The sequence below is a fragment of the Saccopteryx bilineata genome, chromosome 12 (assembly GCF_036850765.1).
Source record: "Saccopteryx bilineata isolate mSacBil1 chromosome 12, mSacBil1_pri_phased_curated, whole genome shotgun sequence".
NCBI classification, from domain to species: domain Eukaryota; kingdom Metazoa; phylum Chordata; class Mammalia; order Chiroptera; family Emballonuridae; genus Saccopteryx; species Saccopteryx bilineata.
The window spans coordinates 57,774,201-57,787,475 of NC_089501.1; the positions used below are offsets into that span (position 1 = coordinate 57,774,201).

The following is a 13,275-nucleotide window of genomic DNA, read 5'->3' on the forward strand; positions in this document are numbered from 1 at the left end:
CGCACGCCGGAAATACACAAGAGGCGGCGCAGGAGCCACGCCCTGCGTCCGTGTGGAGCCGGGCGAGCAGTCAGCGCTACCCCTCCGGCCGGCCGAGGCCCTGACACCCCGTGCCCCTGACTAACGGGGCTTCTGAGCACCGGCCCAGGCCTGCCTGAAGCAGCGGAAGTGAGTGTACCGACCTAAGTCTGGCGGAAACGTCGTGTCAGTGGGTTTCTTTCCCGCTGCTCCTCCTCGAGGGGCGGACAGCCATCCTGGTGTCTGCTGAAGGGGACGCGCGAGCCCCAGGAGCACTGGAGCAGGAGGACGCTTCGTTTCCCAGTGGCGTCCATCCCCCGGAGTCCAGGCAGCGTTTCCAGACACAGGCGCGGGCTGTCCGTGGGGACAAGTAGGGAGAGGCGGCGGCCGTGGCGACCCCCGGGGGCCGGCGGGACGGGGCAGATGTGTCTGCAGGCAGGTGTGAGCAGGCCGGCTGTCTGGTTGCTGGTGCCAGGGTGCGGGGTTGCCCCGGGGAGGGGGACTCCGGTCTCGGGGAAGAGACGAGAGTCCCCGCAATGGGGAGTCGTCCGAACCCAGCCTCCCCGCCTCCCCGTTAACCAGAGAGCCCAGACCCGAGCCCAGGATGGCCACCCAACGTGCGTGGACCAGGCGTGCAGAGGGTAGTGGCCCGGGCCAGGTCTGTGGGGCGGCCCACGAACCCCATGCAGCGCTTCCTCCCGGGAAACCTGCAGGGACAAACAGCTCCGGGCCCTCCCATCTGCAGACTGCCGCCCCGTCTGGGCAGAGGGGACAGCCTCGTGCTCGTGCACGTGAGTGAGCGTGGAGACCGGGGTGCACGTGTCTGCGCAGGCTGGGGTCCCAATTGTGGCCAGTCTGTGGGCTGGGCTGGTCAGCATTGGGGGGTTGTGCGAGGGAGCCTGCACAGAGCTCCCGCGGGTCCTGAGAGACTGGTCCCGCCCCCGGCTGCTGGGTGGATGCAGACCCTGCCCAACGACAGCTCTGCTGGGCAGCAAGTTGGATGCTTTCTTTCCTCCCTGATGGGAGAGAGGCCAGAGGAAACACACATCTGATTGTTAAGTCCTGGTGACTCTCTTTCTGATTGTGCTTTTCTCTTGTTCCCAGAATCCCAAGGTCATTCCTGGTGCACTCACGCAAGTCGAGCCAAGAGAGGCGCACAGAGCTGACCCTCAACCTCCCTGGAGAGAACGGCTGAGGCCTCAGCGTTCTGATGCAGATTTCACCCCACTGTCCAGCTTTGCAGAGCAGGTGGCCTCCAGCATGCTTCTGTCTGGTTTCACTGCCGTGCTTACCTGTGTTTAAACTGTTTTACTTTAGTGAGACAGAGACAGGCAGACAAGAGGGGAGAGAGATGAGAAACACCAACTCATAGTTATGGCGCCTTAGTTGATCATTGATTGTGTTCTCACATGTGCCTTGACCTGGGGGCTTCAGCCAAGCCCATGACCCCTTGCTCAAGCTAGTGACCTTGGGCTTCAAGCCAGTGACCTTTGGGCTCAAAGCAGTGACCATAGGGTCATGTCTATGATGCCACGCTCAAGCCGGTGACCCCGGCGCACTGAAGCTGGATGAGCTGTGCTCAAGCTGGCGACCTCGGGGTTTTGAATCTGGGACCTCAGCATCCCAGGCTGATGCTCTGTCCACTGCGCCACTGCCTGGTCAGGCTGCCATGCTTATTTTTAAAATGACAGCACTGCAGACTGCCCACCGCAGACCTGTTGAGCATGTGAGGTCAGGGCTGGTTGAGAGCTATGCTGAGGCTGTGGTGTTTCTCCCTGTGCATGCCCAGGGCTCTGGGGTCTTGCCGTCCCCACCTGAAGCCCCCCCACCCAGCACATTCAGGGACGGTGCTGGCATGAATTTAAATGTGGTTTTAAATGACCCCGTCCAGCTTGGAACTCAGAACCTACGTAACAGCTCTGTAGTACAAGGCCTGCTGGTTCTCGGGTGTCTCTGTAATTCACGAATGCTTAGCTAGTGTCCCCTGCATGGCCAGTACCCTGCTGCCACTGCTGATGGAGGAAGGGAAGGGGGCTGCTCTGGCCTCCAAGGCCTCTGCTCCCTCCCAGGGGCTCCAGGGTGGCAGTGAGAGGCTGATGTGCAGGGGGAGCTGGACACCCAGAGGAGGAAGCCTGGTCTGTCTGTCTGATTGCGTGGTTGGTGCTCGTCCACCGTGACCCCAGCAGACGTGCTCGGAGCCTATGGTCCCCACTCCCCGAGATGCCTCACAGCCTAGGGTCCCTGGGGAGACACATGGAGGAGCCTGCCTCCTGCCCCACCTCCCTGGGGGACAGCCTTACTTTCTGTTCCCTTTATTTACATTTCTTTTGAGAATAGACTCTCAATCTGAGGTGAAGAAATGCCTGAAGACCTGTACTTCAGGGTTATGGGAGCACTGTGTACTTACTGTGCTACAATGCCGACAGCGTCAACTGACAGGTCTATCTTCAGTGACAGCTTCTGGCCTGCCAGGAGGACATCCGATTGCAGTGTCCTTGAGCCTTGGCCACATCAGAGGCAGCAGGCTGACCTCATGCTTGGGGCTGCTAGAGAATTTAGTGTGGTCTTGGGGACATTGCCCAGGAAGTGACTTTTGAATTGAGAAACCCAAAATTTGAAATCCAGTACTCATCTAAAATAGGGTCTTGGACAGAAAAATGCACAAACCATGCACAGAGAGAAATAAAAACCTGGGTATACCAACTAACTCTTTAAAAACCATCCTTCATTTGTAAGTTCTCTTAGAGACACAAATCAAATCCATTTTTGAGCCTTGCCCTTGAAATATGCTTGAGTGTAATAATACCCCATTCCTGAAAATGCCTTGTTCCTGTGATAGCATCGTCACGTCCCGGGTGCACTTAGCAGTCAGTTCTCACGTTGTCACCCTCCTCTGGCGGCTCTCTCCCCTCTGAGGGACATTTCATTAGGAGCCTGTTGGACATCCCGGGCCACCTGCCCCAGCAGTGGCATCTGGGGCCGCCCGTCAGCAGGGGCTTCTGGCCTAGGGCGTGGGCTGGCGGTGCTGGGTCTCACTGGCTTCCATGAAGGCTGGAGTGCAGGGGCGGTGTAAACCCCTAGCCACTTGTCCTGGCGGGGGGAGTGTCTCTCACCTGGCTCGCTGAGACCCCCGCAGCACAGGCTGGGGATTCTGGGTACTTCTCACTGTCACCCTCGCTCCCTGATGGCACTTTCCGTGCTGTGGGGGTTTGCAGGCGTCAGGTGGCACCTGACACTGGATGTGGTCGTCCACTCCCCACAGAAGTCACACACGCAAGCACACAGGGGGGCAGTGCACACGTGTGTTTTATGGTCACACAGGTGAAATGAAGCCTTAGAAGAGCGTGTTCTGGGGCTGGTTGGTTTGAAGTTGGGGTGATGAGAGCAGTGATTACCCTGCAGTGTTATTGGAAGGGTTCGAGAGCTGAGGGGGAAGGTCGACTTTCTGATGGTAGAAACCGAAGGGGGCGAATCCCAGGGCAGCGTGGCTGAGTGAGTGTTGTGACAGGTGGATTGGGAGTCAAAGTGGCTTCCCCAGCTTTGCTTTTGAAACTAGGTTTAGCATGTTGCTCCGTGTGTGTGTGTGGTGTGCCTGTGTGTGCTTCTGTTATCTCTGTGTGCATGTGTAAGTGTCCTTGTAGGCATGCATGTGCTTTGTGTGTATGTGTTCATGTGCGTGCCTGTCTGCATGCTGTGCATGTGTGCACATGTGTGTGAATGTGTATGCATGTGTGTATCTGTGTGTGAACCTGTGCACGAGGGTGCCTGTGTGTACGCATGTGTGTGGGGAGCCATCCACACTGGTGTGTCCCAGTGGCCCTTGGGAGGGTGCGCGGCCAGGACTGTGTGCCTAGTGTCCCTCCGGCCTGTGGAGAAGTTGGAATGAGGACCTATTTGCCACGTTGGTAGTTGCCTTTGATTATTGCAGACTTTTGGTTTAGGGCCAAACTTTTTTGATGTTTTGTATTTGCTCATTCTAGGCAAATCAGAAGTTCTGCTTTTAAGAGAAAAGGATTAAAAGGCCATTAAGAGGACTTTCTTGACATTAAATAGCTTTAATATTTCAAGGAGCTGAATGCAGATAAATCAGAATCAGACGTGGGGTCTGGATTGGATCTACCATATGAAACATTTAAGAGCTGGGCGCACACTGAGAAAGCACGCAGGCTTCAGCCCACCAAGCACAGTCAGAGTTTATGTGATCTGTGATCGGGCCGGGATTCTAATCGACAGTTTCTGGGAGACGCTCGTTCTCTGAGGCTTCCAGCGTGTCTTTCATCCCTGCCTCTGAGTCGCAGACCCTCACGGTCCCTGAGCAGCGCCTCCCGGGCCCTTTCAACTCGAGTCTGTGTGTGTGTGTGTGGGGGGGGGGGGCGCACCGCCTCTCTCTTCATTGAAATTAGGTTTTTAGTTTTGGACGGAGTAAAGATTTTTTTTCTTCTTTTAAGTGGCCCTAGTTTGTAGTGTTATTCAGAAGTTGTTTTTTAAGAAAGCATTAACCATTTTGAATGGAAAGGAGGCCATCTCTGACAATAAGGTGTCCACAGTTCCACCAGGGTTCTTCAGATCTTTGTGTTCTGGCCAGGGTTCCTCCGAGAGTGGTCCGTTCTCTGCCTGCCTGGGAGCTACCTGGTCCTGTCAGACTGCAGGCTCAGCTCCTGACCACTCCCACCTGCCGTAGGGTCTGGGGGACGTCCCCTGTGTGGCATCTTTCACAGGTTTTGTACGTGTCAGACCTAGTCAAGTTTAAGAGCCACTGCCCTAAAGGGTGCTTTCTGTACCTGAGGAAGGAAGGCTGTTTGGAGTCCAAAATGTCTTTGAGTCCTTGAGGAATATCAGTGATTCATTCATTCATCAAGGAAAAATTGACCCCTTTGCCGGATACTGTCCTGTGGTGGCATTTGTTGTCACAAACTATAGAAATGATCCCTGAAAGTATAGTCTTAGGCATTTGTTGTTAGCATGGAACTTCTGGGGTCACCAGCTGGCCTTCTGTCACGAGACCTAAAGTCTTAGTCCTCGTGCCCCATGGAACCCAGAGCAGAAATAAACTCCGAGAAACTAACTCACGTCCAATAATGGAACCCTGAACAACCTCTGCCAGGATTTCCGCTTAAGGGATTCTTGACAATGTGATTATTCCAGACAATACAGTCATAGAAAGAAAAATTTAATTGTGGGCTAGAATTGTGTGTAAGGATAAACAGGACAGAGGGAACAAATGGGTCATTACACTGAAACATTTTATCGAAAAATTAGATGTGCGACAGGCCAGGGAAGGTAAACAACCATTCTTTTATGAACGACCCACGTAAAGGTCCCTCAAACAGCTTGCAGAACATTTGCATGGGAAAATTTCCGAGTGATTTTCCAGTTCTGTTGAGATCAGGCCCTGCATACTTCCTGTTAAATAAAAGCCTTGGATGTGCACCCGATGAGCCAGAGCCAACGAACGAAGTTCCCGAAGCTGATAGCTTACTCTCTGAGTCTCCATGTGGAAGGAATTTGGGTGGACTGAGGTCGAGCCCAGCCAGGAGGTCGGGCTCAGTGTGAACCCAGAAGTGCGTGGACGACACTGGCGACTCCCCTTTCCCATTCACCGCCTGGTACAGCGTGGGGCTACGGCCTTTGCCTGCAGTTGGTAACCAGGGCAACAGAATGTGCATCAGCACAGAATATTCTCCCTACCACGTCAGTAACGCAGGTGTCCTGCCCGTCGCATATGTGTGTTCTGGTCGTGCAAACACAGATTCATCATCAAACGTGCTCAAGCTCCGTGGGTTTTTCCAGCAGCAGAAACGAATACGTTCATCTGCCTCTGTTTTCTCATCTGATGCCTCTTGTGATTAATGAGATGCCTATTCCAGGTGACTGATTGGGGTCAAGCGCCGTGTTGCGGATTTCTAGGGAGAGGAGAGAGAATACCCAAGCCCCAGCCTTTGTATCCTTGTCTACAAGAAACCAAGGCAGGTGCAGCATCTCAGCCCCCTGTGGGCCACCTGTTGGGCCCTGTGTTAGTCAACTGACCAGTCCAACTGTGCGTCCTTCCTGACTCCCTGAGCCGCATCGTTCAGCGCGGAACCTCTGCTTGGTGGCCACAGCCATGCATTTGGCCTGATCCAACTTTGTGTTCTTTCCGTCATTGTCCCGCATGGTCCCTGGATCTCTGTCCATCTAATTAGAAAACTCAGGAAGGGAGGAAATGAGGAAGGAGAGTCAGCGCATGCGCACGAGGGAAAGCTGTCCCGCGCATGCGCACGAGGGAAAGTTGTCCCGCGCAGTGCAGGGGCTAGAAGTCCCAGGGTCTGCCATGGACAAACTGGAGGCCCAGGAGAGCTGAACTGGGACAAGACTGACACCCCCACTCAGGGCAGCTGTTACGTGGAGCTCCCTCTTACTTGAGTAAATTTTAGCCATGTGTTCTCTTCAGGCTTTCAGCTGATTGGATGGCACCCAGCGTTACTCGATCTGCCGATTTAGATGTTCATATTATCCAGGAACACCCTCTCAGGCACGCCCAGAGTAATGTCTGACCCAATATCTGGGCTCCCTGTGGCTCAGTCACGTTTACTCATAAAATTAAACCTCACAGTGACCTCATCCAGCCTCTCGGCTTCAAATGTCACTCGATGTGAAAACTCCCAACTTTATATCGCCGGCCTAGATTTTATTCCACTCTGAATTTAAACTCACACGTTCATCCGTCTGCTCAGCACTTCTTGAATGCCTAGGAGGCGCACCACACCCATGGGCCCCTTACCCTGCACGCTGCTCCTCTCGTGGGCTGACCCACCTTGTCCGTGGACAGCACCGCAATCATACACAGGTCTGTCGTCAGCAGACAGCGTTACCAATGGACAGGTCCATCATCAGTGGGTAGCTTTGTCCTGAGTGGGCAGCTACATCCTCAGTGGATAGCTCCATATCAGTAGACAGCTCCGTGATCAGTGGGCAGCTCCGTCATTAGTGGGCAGCTCCATACTTATACTGCCTTGACCAGCTGGAACACCATCGGTTCTTGTGTGGAATATTGTAGTAGTTCCCTGTTCCCCGCCCACCAACTTTATTATCTACACAGAAATCAGAGTGGTTGTATTTGAAAACCTAAGTCACGTAATGTCAGCCACCTGGTCACAATATGTCAGTGGCTCCCAGTTGCCACATTTCCTGACACTGTCCTCTGTGGGGTCCATTACAGTAGAGACCGCCTCACTGCTCTGTTAACAGACAGCAAGGTTCTGCCTCAGCCTTTACCATTTCCAACCCCTGAGCAGTAAATCTCTTTTCCCTGAGGTCTGAATGGTCAGGCCGGGCCCTGGGACTGTGGTGACGGGGCGGGGGGGGCCCTGGGACCGTGGTGACGGGGCGGGGGGGGCCCTGGGACCCTGGTGATGGAGCAGGGGGGGGCCCTGGGACCCTGGTGATGGGGCGGGGGGGGCCCTGGGACCGTGGTGATGGGGCGGGGGGGGCCCTGGGACCGTGGTGACGGGGCAGGGGGGTGCCCTGGGACCCTGGTGATGGGGCGGGGGGGCCCTGGGACCCTGGTGACGGGGCAGGGGGGGGCCCTGGGACCCTGGTGACGGGGCAGGGGGGGGCCCTGGGACCCTGGTGATGGGGCGGGGGGGGCCCTGGGACCGTGGTGATGGGGCAGGGGGGGGCCCTGGGACCCTGGTGATGGGGCGGGGGGGCCCTGGGACCCTGGTGATGGGGCGGGGGGGGGCCCTGGGACCGTGGTGACGGGGAGGGAGGGGGGCCCTGGGACCATGGTGATGGGGGGGGAGGGGGGCCTTGCTTTCCATCTGCCACCTCTTGGCACTTGTTGAGAGTTTCTTCATCCATGTTCATTATAACTTTTATTATTAATTTAATAATTTGAAAAAAAATCAGTTGCAGAAGCATAGGTTAAATAATACCATATTTGTTTTCTGGGTCATACCAGCTGTTCCGAAGACCCACAGAACTTCACTTAAGAATTCACATGTGCAATACCATTGACTTGCTCTCAGAGAGACGTCGAGATAGTCACAGCACCATGTGAGGTCAGGAGTGGTCAAGGCCAGCCCAGGGGGCCAAGCGCTAGCCTCAGCACTCATTTCACTCCCTGAGAGATGAGACCACAGTGGGGGTGGATTTGCTCACAAGTGAAACAGACTAGGATTAAGTGCTACACTTTTGGTTTTATGCAGTAAGAAAAATTGTTCCTTGTTTCCTTTAAAGAAAACACATCTGTGGCTGCCTACTTAGCAGAAGCTCACCTCTCCTGGTGAGGCCGTGTTGACACTTGAGAGGGAGGGTGACCCGGCCGTCCTGTCCCCTGGGCGCCCCTGGGGGCCAGACGGCCACCCACTCGTCTCCTCAGACGGGTTCCCAGGCCCCTCCGCAGTGAGGGCTCAGGAGCGGGGTGGGCACGCGGCCTCCACAGTGAGGGCTCAGGAGCGGGGCGGGCACGCGGCCTCCGCAGTGAGGGCTCAGGAGCGGGGCGGGCACGCGGCCTCCGCAGTGAGGGCTCAGGAGCGGGGCGGGCACGCGGCCTCCGCAGTGAGGGCTCAGGAGCGGGGCGGGCACGCGGCCTCTGCGAGAAGGAAGGCGTCTTCAGCCCCACAGCCGACAGCTCGCCCACCGTCCAGAGTGCGGGGTGAGATCTGGGCAGCTGCCTCCGTGGCCGGGTCGTGCTCTCTGCCGTCCTCCCTCCGGCTCCTGCGGAGCCTCCGCCCGGGTCCTCAGTGACACTCCACCCCTCGGCAGCAAGGTGCGCCGTGCCGCCCAAGCTCTGGCCTCCTCTCCTCAGTCCCCCCACCCTCGTTCACTGGAGCAGCTGAGACGGCCACAGGCGGGTCTCCTATGTCCAGACACTGAGGTGGCCACGCCAGGGCGTCTGGAGCCCGAGCACCAGGGTTTGAATCTGTGTGTAAACTGGGCGAGTGTTTTTTCATCCATAAACAATGACCATGTCATTCACCTCATAATGATTCTTTATTATTTTTTTTGGAGGAAATGAATTTTGATGCAAATGGAATGTTCTGATGGTTGCTGGCTCACAGCAGGCCACTGATGACAGCAGTGATAAGTGGTAGGACCACAGCAGTACTGAGCACTCCGTGTGCTGTCTGCTGTTCCCTGCCTGTCCCGGCGAGGCACGTCACAGTCCTCACAGCCCAGCCGGGCCCAGGAGAGCCCGTTCTGGTGACCGAACGTGCAGGGGCGAAGTCTCGTTGGTCAGCCAGCCAGTCTGACAGAGGGAAGGGGAGGGAGGGGGATGGGCAGGCGGTGTGTCCAGGGAGACGGAGCAGCCAGAGTGCTGAGCACACAGAGGCTGGCTGTCCTGGGGACGGACTCCTCATCCACGGAGGGAGGGGGATGGGCAGCTGGTGTCCAGGGAGACGGAGCAGCCAGAGTGCTGAGCACACAGAGGCTGGCTGTCCTGGGGACGGACTCCTCACCCACGGAGGGAGGGGGATGGGCAGCTGGTGTCCAGGGAGACGGTGCAGCCAGAGTGCTGAGCACACACAGGCTGGCTGTCCTGGGGACGGACTCCTCACCCACGGAGGGAGGGGGATGGGCAGGCGGTGTGTCCAGGGAGACGGAGCAGCCAGAGTGCTGAGCACACAGAGGCTGGCTGTCCTGGGGACGGACTCCTCACCCACGGGTGGGTCTCTGTCTGTCTGTGTAGGTCTGTTCCTGTTTCCACCTGAAAGTTCTCTGAGATCCGGAAACTGAAACACGGAATGATTCACTGGGAAGTACTGACTCTAATTAGGGAATACATCATATGCAATTATCTAAAGATTTAACTCAAATATTTGTAAGAAGAGTTAAAAATAAGCTCGCTGCTGCCGTGTGGTTCTGCTATTTAGTCAGGAGGGTGAACAGGGGACGCTTTCTCCCACCGCACTCTTGAGTCGGCCCATTCACCTCTGTGTCCCCTGGAGGGTGGGGAACCCGAGCCACAGGCCTCTCCTCCTGGTGACCCACCCCCTGCTGTCACACCCAGAGGGTGTCCGGGGAGCTCCCAGGCCCCTGGCTGCCTCAGGTGAAGCGCAGAGCAGAGTGCCCGTGACAGCGGACGGAGTTTCTCTCCCCTCAGCTGCTGTGTCTTTGTGTGACAGGGAAGTCTCTCATCATGAAGGGCGTGCTGTACGATGCCTTCTCTGTGTGTCTCATGCAGCAACAGAGGACTTGGTGGCTTTCCTGGACTGTGACAGGAAGAGGCAGGTCCTCAGGTACATACTCGAAGCAGACTCTTCTTCTTTGCCATTAAATGTTTTATTACTCTGTTATTAGTCGTTTGGGGACATGTGGATGTGAAAGGTGAGTCATACGACAGTGGAGACACAGTCATGGCCCTCCCTGGGTAAGGAAGGAGACTTGTCCCTTGTTAACCTGGCGTCTCCAGGGAATGAAAACCTCAGTCCTGTTCTGGAGAGATGACAGAGCCTGGCTGGAAAGTTCGTGCTCAGGACGTGGATTCAGGAAAATGTAGCTTCACCACAGTCGGGGCATCTTCAGGGCTCAGTCCCGAGGCAGGAGTTGGACAGTTTGGCGAAAATGTGGCCGGAGAGAAGCGAGCTCCTCTGTGACTTCTGCATCTCACGACGGCCCCATGCCCGCTCAGCGGGGAACGCTCCCTGCTGCCTTACCTCGACCCCATAGCTGTCATAGACGAGGCTTCAGCAGCACTCCCCCTCATAGTCCTGAGGCTGCAAGTCCCAGGTCCAGGGGTCAGTGGACGGCTCCTGGCGAGAGGGCTCCTCCTGGCACACAGACGCCGGCCTCTCTGTGTCCTCACCTGCCCTTCGCCTCCTGAGTGCACAGAGAGAGGGGAGCCCCGGTGCATCCCTTTCCACTCAGGCCCCACCCTCACAGCTTCACTGATCCTGTCACCTCTGTCACTTGCGGCCTCTCTGTGTCCTCACCTGCCCTTCGCCTCCTGAGTGCACAGAGAGAGGGGAGCCCCGGTGCATCCCTTTCCGCTCAGGCCCCACCCTCAAAGCTTCACTGATCCTCTGTCACCTCTGTCACTTGTGGCCTCTCTGTGTCCTCACCTGCCCTTTGCCTCCTGAGTGCGCAGAGAGAGGGGAGCCCCGGTGCATCCCTTTCCACTCAGGCCCCACCCTCACAGCTTCACTGATCCTGTCACCTCTGTCACTTGCGGCCTTTCTGTGTCCTCACCTGCCCTTCGCCTCCTGAGTGCACAGAGAGAGGGGAGCCCCGGTGCATCCCTTTCCACTCAGGCCCCACCCTCACAGCTTCACTGATCCTGTCACCTCTGTCACTTGTGGCCTCTCTGTGTCCTCACCTGCCCTTCGCCTCCTGAGTGCACAGAGAGAGGGGAGCCCCGGTGCATCCCTTTCCGCTCAGGCCCCACCCTCACAGCTTCACTGATCCTCTGTCACCTCTGTCACTGGCAGTCACACGGCATCAGGGCTTCAGCATGTGCATTGTGGGGACGTAATTCAGCCTATAACAAGGGCATTGGGCTGCAGTGACATCCTCGGCTATGCCAGGTGAGAAGAGCAAGTGGTCTAGCTGAGCCGCAGGTCAGACCGGGCAGCTCAGTGGACGTGGGTGGTGACCTTGGCCCAGGAGCAGACCTGCAGTGGTGGGGCCCTCTCCTCCCCCCCTGGCCTGCTTCCCCTTTCCTCTCCACACTGGAACCCCCTCCCTTCCTTCCTGGTGGGCTCCTGGTCATGGGAGAGTAAACATCAGGAGTATCCTGAGAAGTCCTGTGGAAAGCGACTGTCTGAAGATCTTGTTGCCTAAGAACTGTTTTCTACCCTCACATTTGATTGACAGTGTGTCTAGGTATAGATCTCTAGTCCCTCTGAGTGTAGAAACAGACCCTTAACTGTCTGGTTCAGCTCTGACTTAGCACCACAGAGTATTTCAGCCTCGTGAATCGGAGAAGTCTGTTGTACCTGCGGAGCATCGTCAGTGTTTTGGGGAGAGGAATGATACATCTGTAGCCCTTTGGTAGACATAAAAAATAAAAAAGCGTGTTCGCAAATAAACTTGGCCAGTGGTGGAAATAGCCCAGACATTCTTCAGCAGCATGTTAAATCTAAATAATTTGGCCCTACCACTTAGAAATTATGTTGCAGAGCAAAGACGACTCTTTTTTAAAAATACTTTCTCCCATGACTCAAAAATGAAACTCAGTTTTGTTCAGTTTTAAACATTCACACAAAATGACCTCTTTGGGTGAGGGGAACCCAAGAATAAATAGTTTCAGCCAAAGAGTTTTCAGAAAGTCATGAGTCACTGAATATAGGATTATAATGAGAGTCTGTGAGTAAACTTAAAGCCCAGTATTCTGCTTTGTGTGTGGGGAGTCGCGCATGCTCAGAGAGAGGGGAGCACTGTGCACCGTGGAGCAGGGCGGTGTTTACCTTGGCCTGATGGGCAGCATTCTCCCAGCTGCCAATTCATAACTCATGTCTGCTCCTTGAAGACCAGTCAGGATCCAGCTCCTTCCAAAGCCTCCCTCAGACCTGGGTATCCCCTACACCAGTGGTCCCCAACCCCCGGGCCGCGGGCCGGTACTGGTCCACAGAGAAAGAATAAATAACTTACGTTATTTCCGTTTTATTTATATTTAAGTCTGAACGATGTTTTATTTTTTAAAAATGACCAGATTCCTTCTGTTACATCCGTCTAAGACTCACTCTTGACGCTTGTCTTGGTCACATGATACATTTATCTGTCCCACCCTAAAGGCCGGTCCGTGAAAATATTTTCTGACATTAAACCGGTCCGTGGCCCAAAACAGGTTGGGGACCACTGCCCTACACCCTGAGGAGTAAGCTGGTTTTTATATGCAGTAACTTTCAGCTGCTGACACATTATTCTGTAAATGTCATTCTCAGTGTGCACAGGAGTTCAGACTGGAATCGCCCTCAGACTTCTCTCTGGTGTGCGTGTCTTTTCCACAGTGCGGACATTGCTCAAGATACCACACGGACTGACAAGCGCAGGAAAGTGGACACTGAGGGTCCTTTGGCCAATGGACATGGAGAGTGGACGTGGAGAGTGGACCCAGGGGGTCCTCTGGCCAATGGGCATGGAGAGTGGACACGGGGAGTCCTCTGGCCAATGGGCATGGAGAATGGACACGGGGAGTCCTCTGGCCAATGGGCGTGGAGAGTGGACATGGAGAGGACACGGGGGTCCTCTAGCTGCCAGGCGTGGAGAGTGGACATGGAGAGTGGACATGGAGAGGACACGGGGTCCTCTGGCTGCCAGACGTGGAGAGTGGACATG

At 55.7% G+C, this 13,275-nt stretch overlaps 1 pseudogene; it reads right to left on the bottom strand.

Annotated features, from left to right (window-relative positions):
• Positions 1 to 4,840: 4,840 nt before the first annotated feature.
• LOC136316561 (small nucleolar RNA U3) lies at positions 4,841 to 4,963 on the bottom strand (annotated as a pseudogene).
• Between the last annotated feature and the right edge of the window lie 8,312 nt (positions 4,964 to 13,275).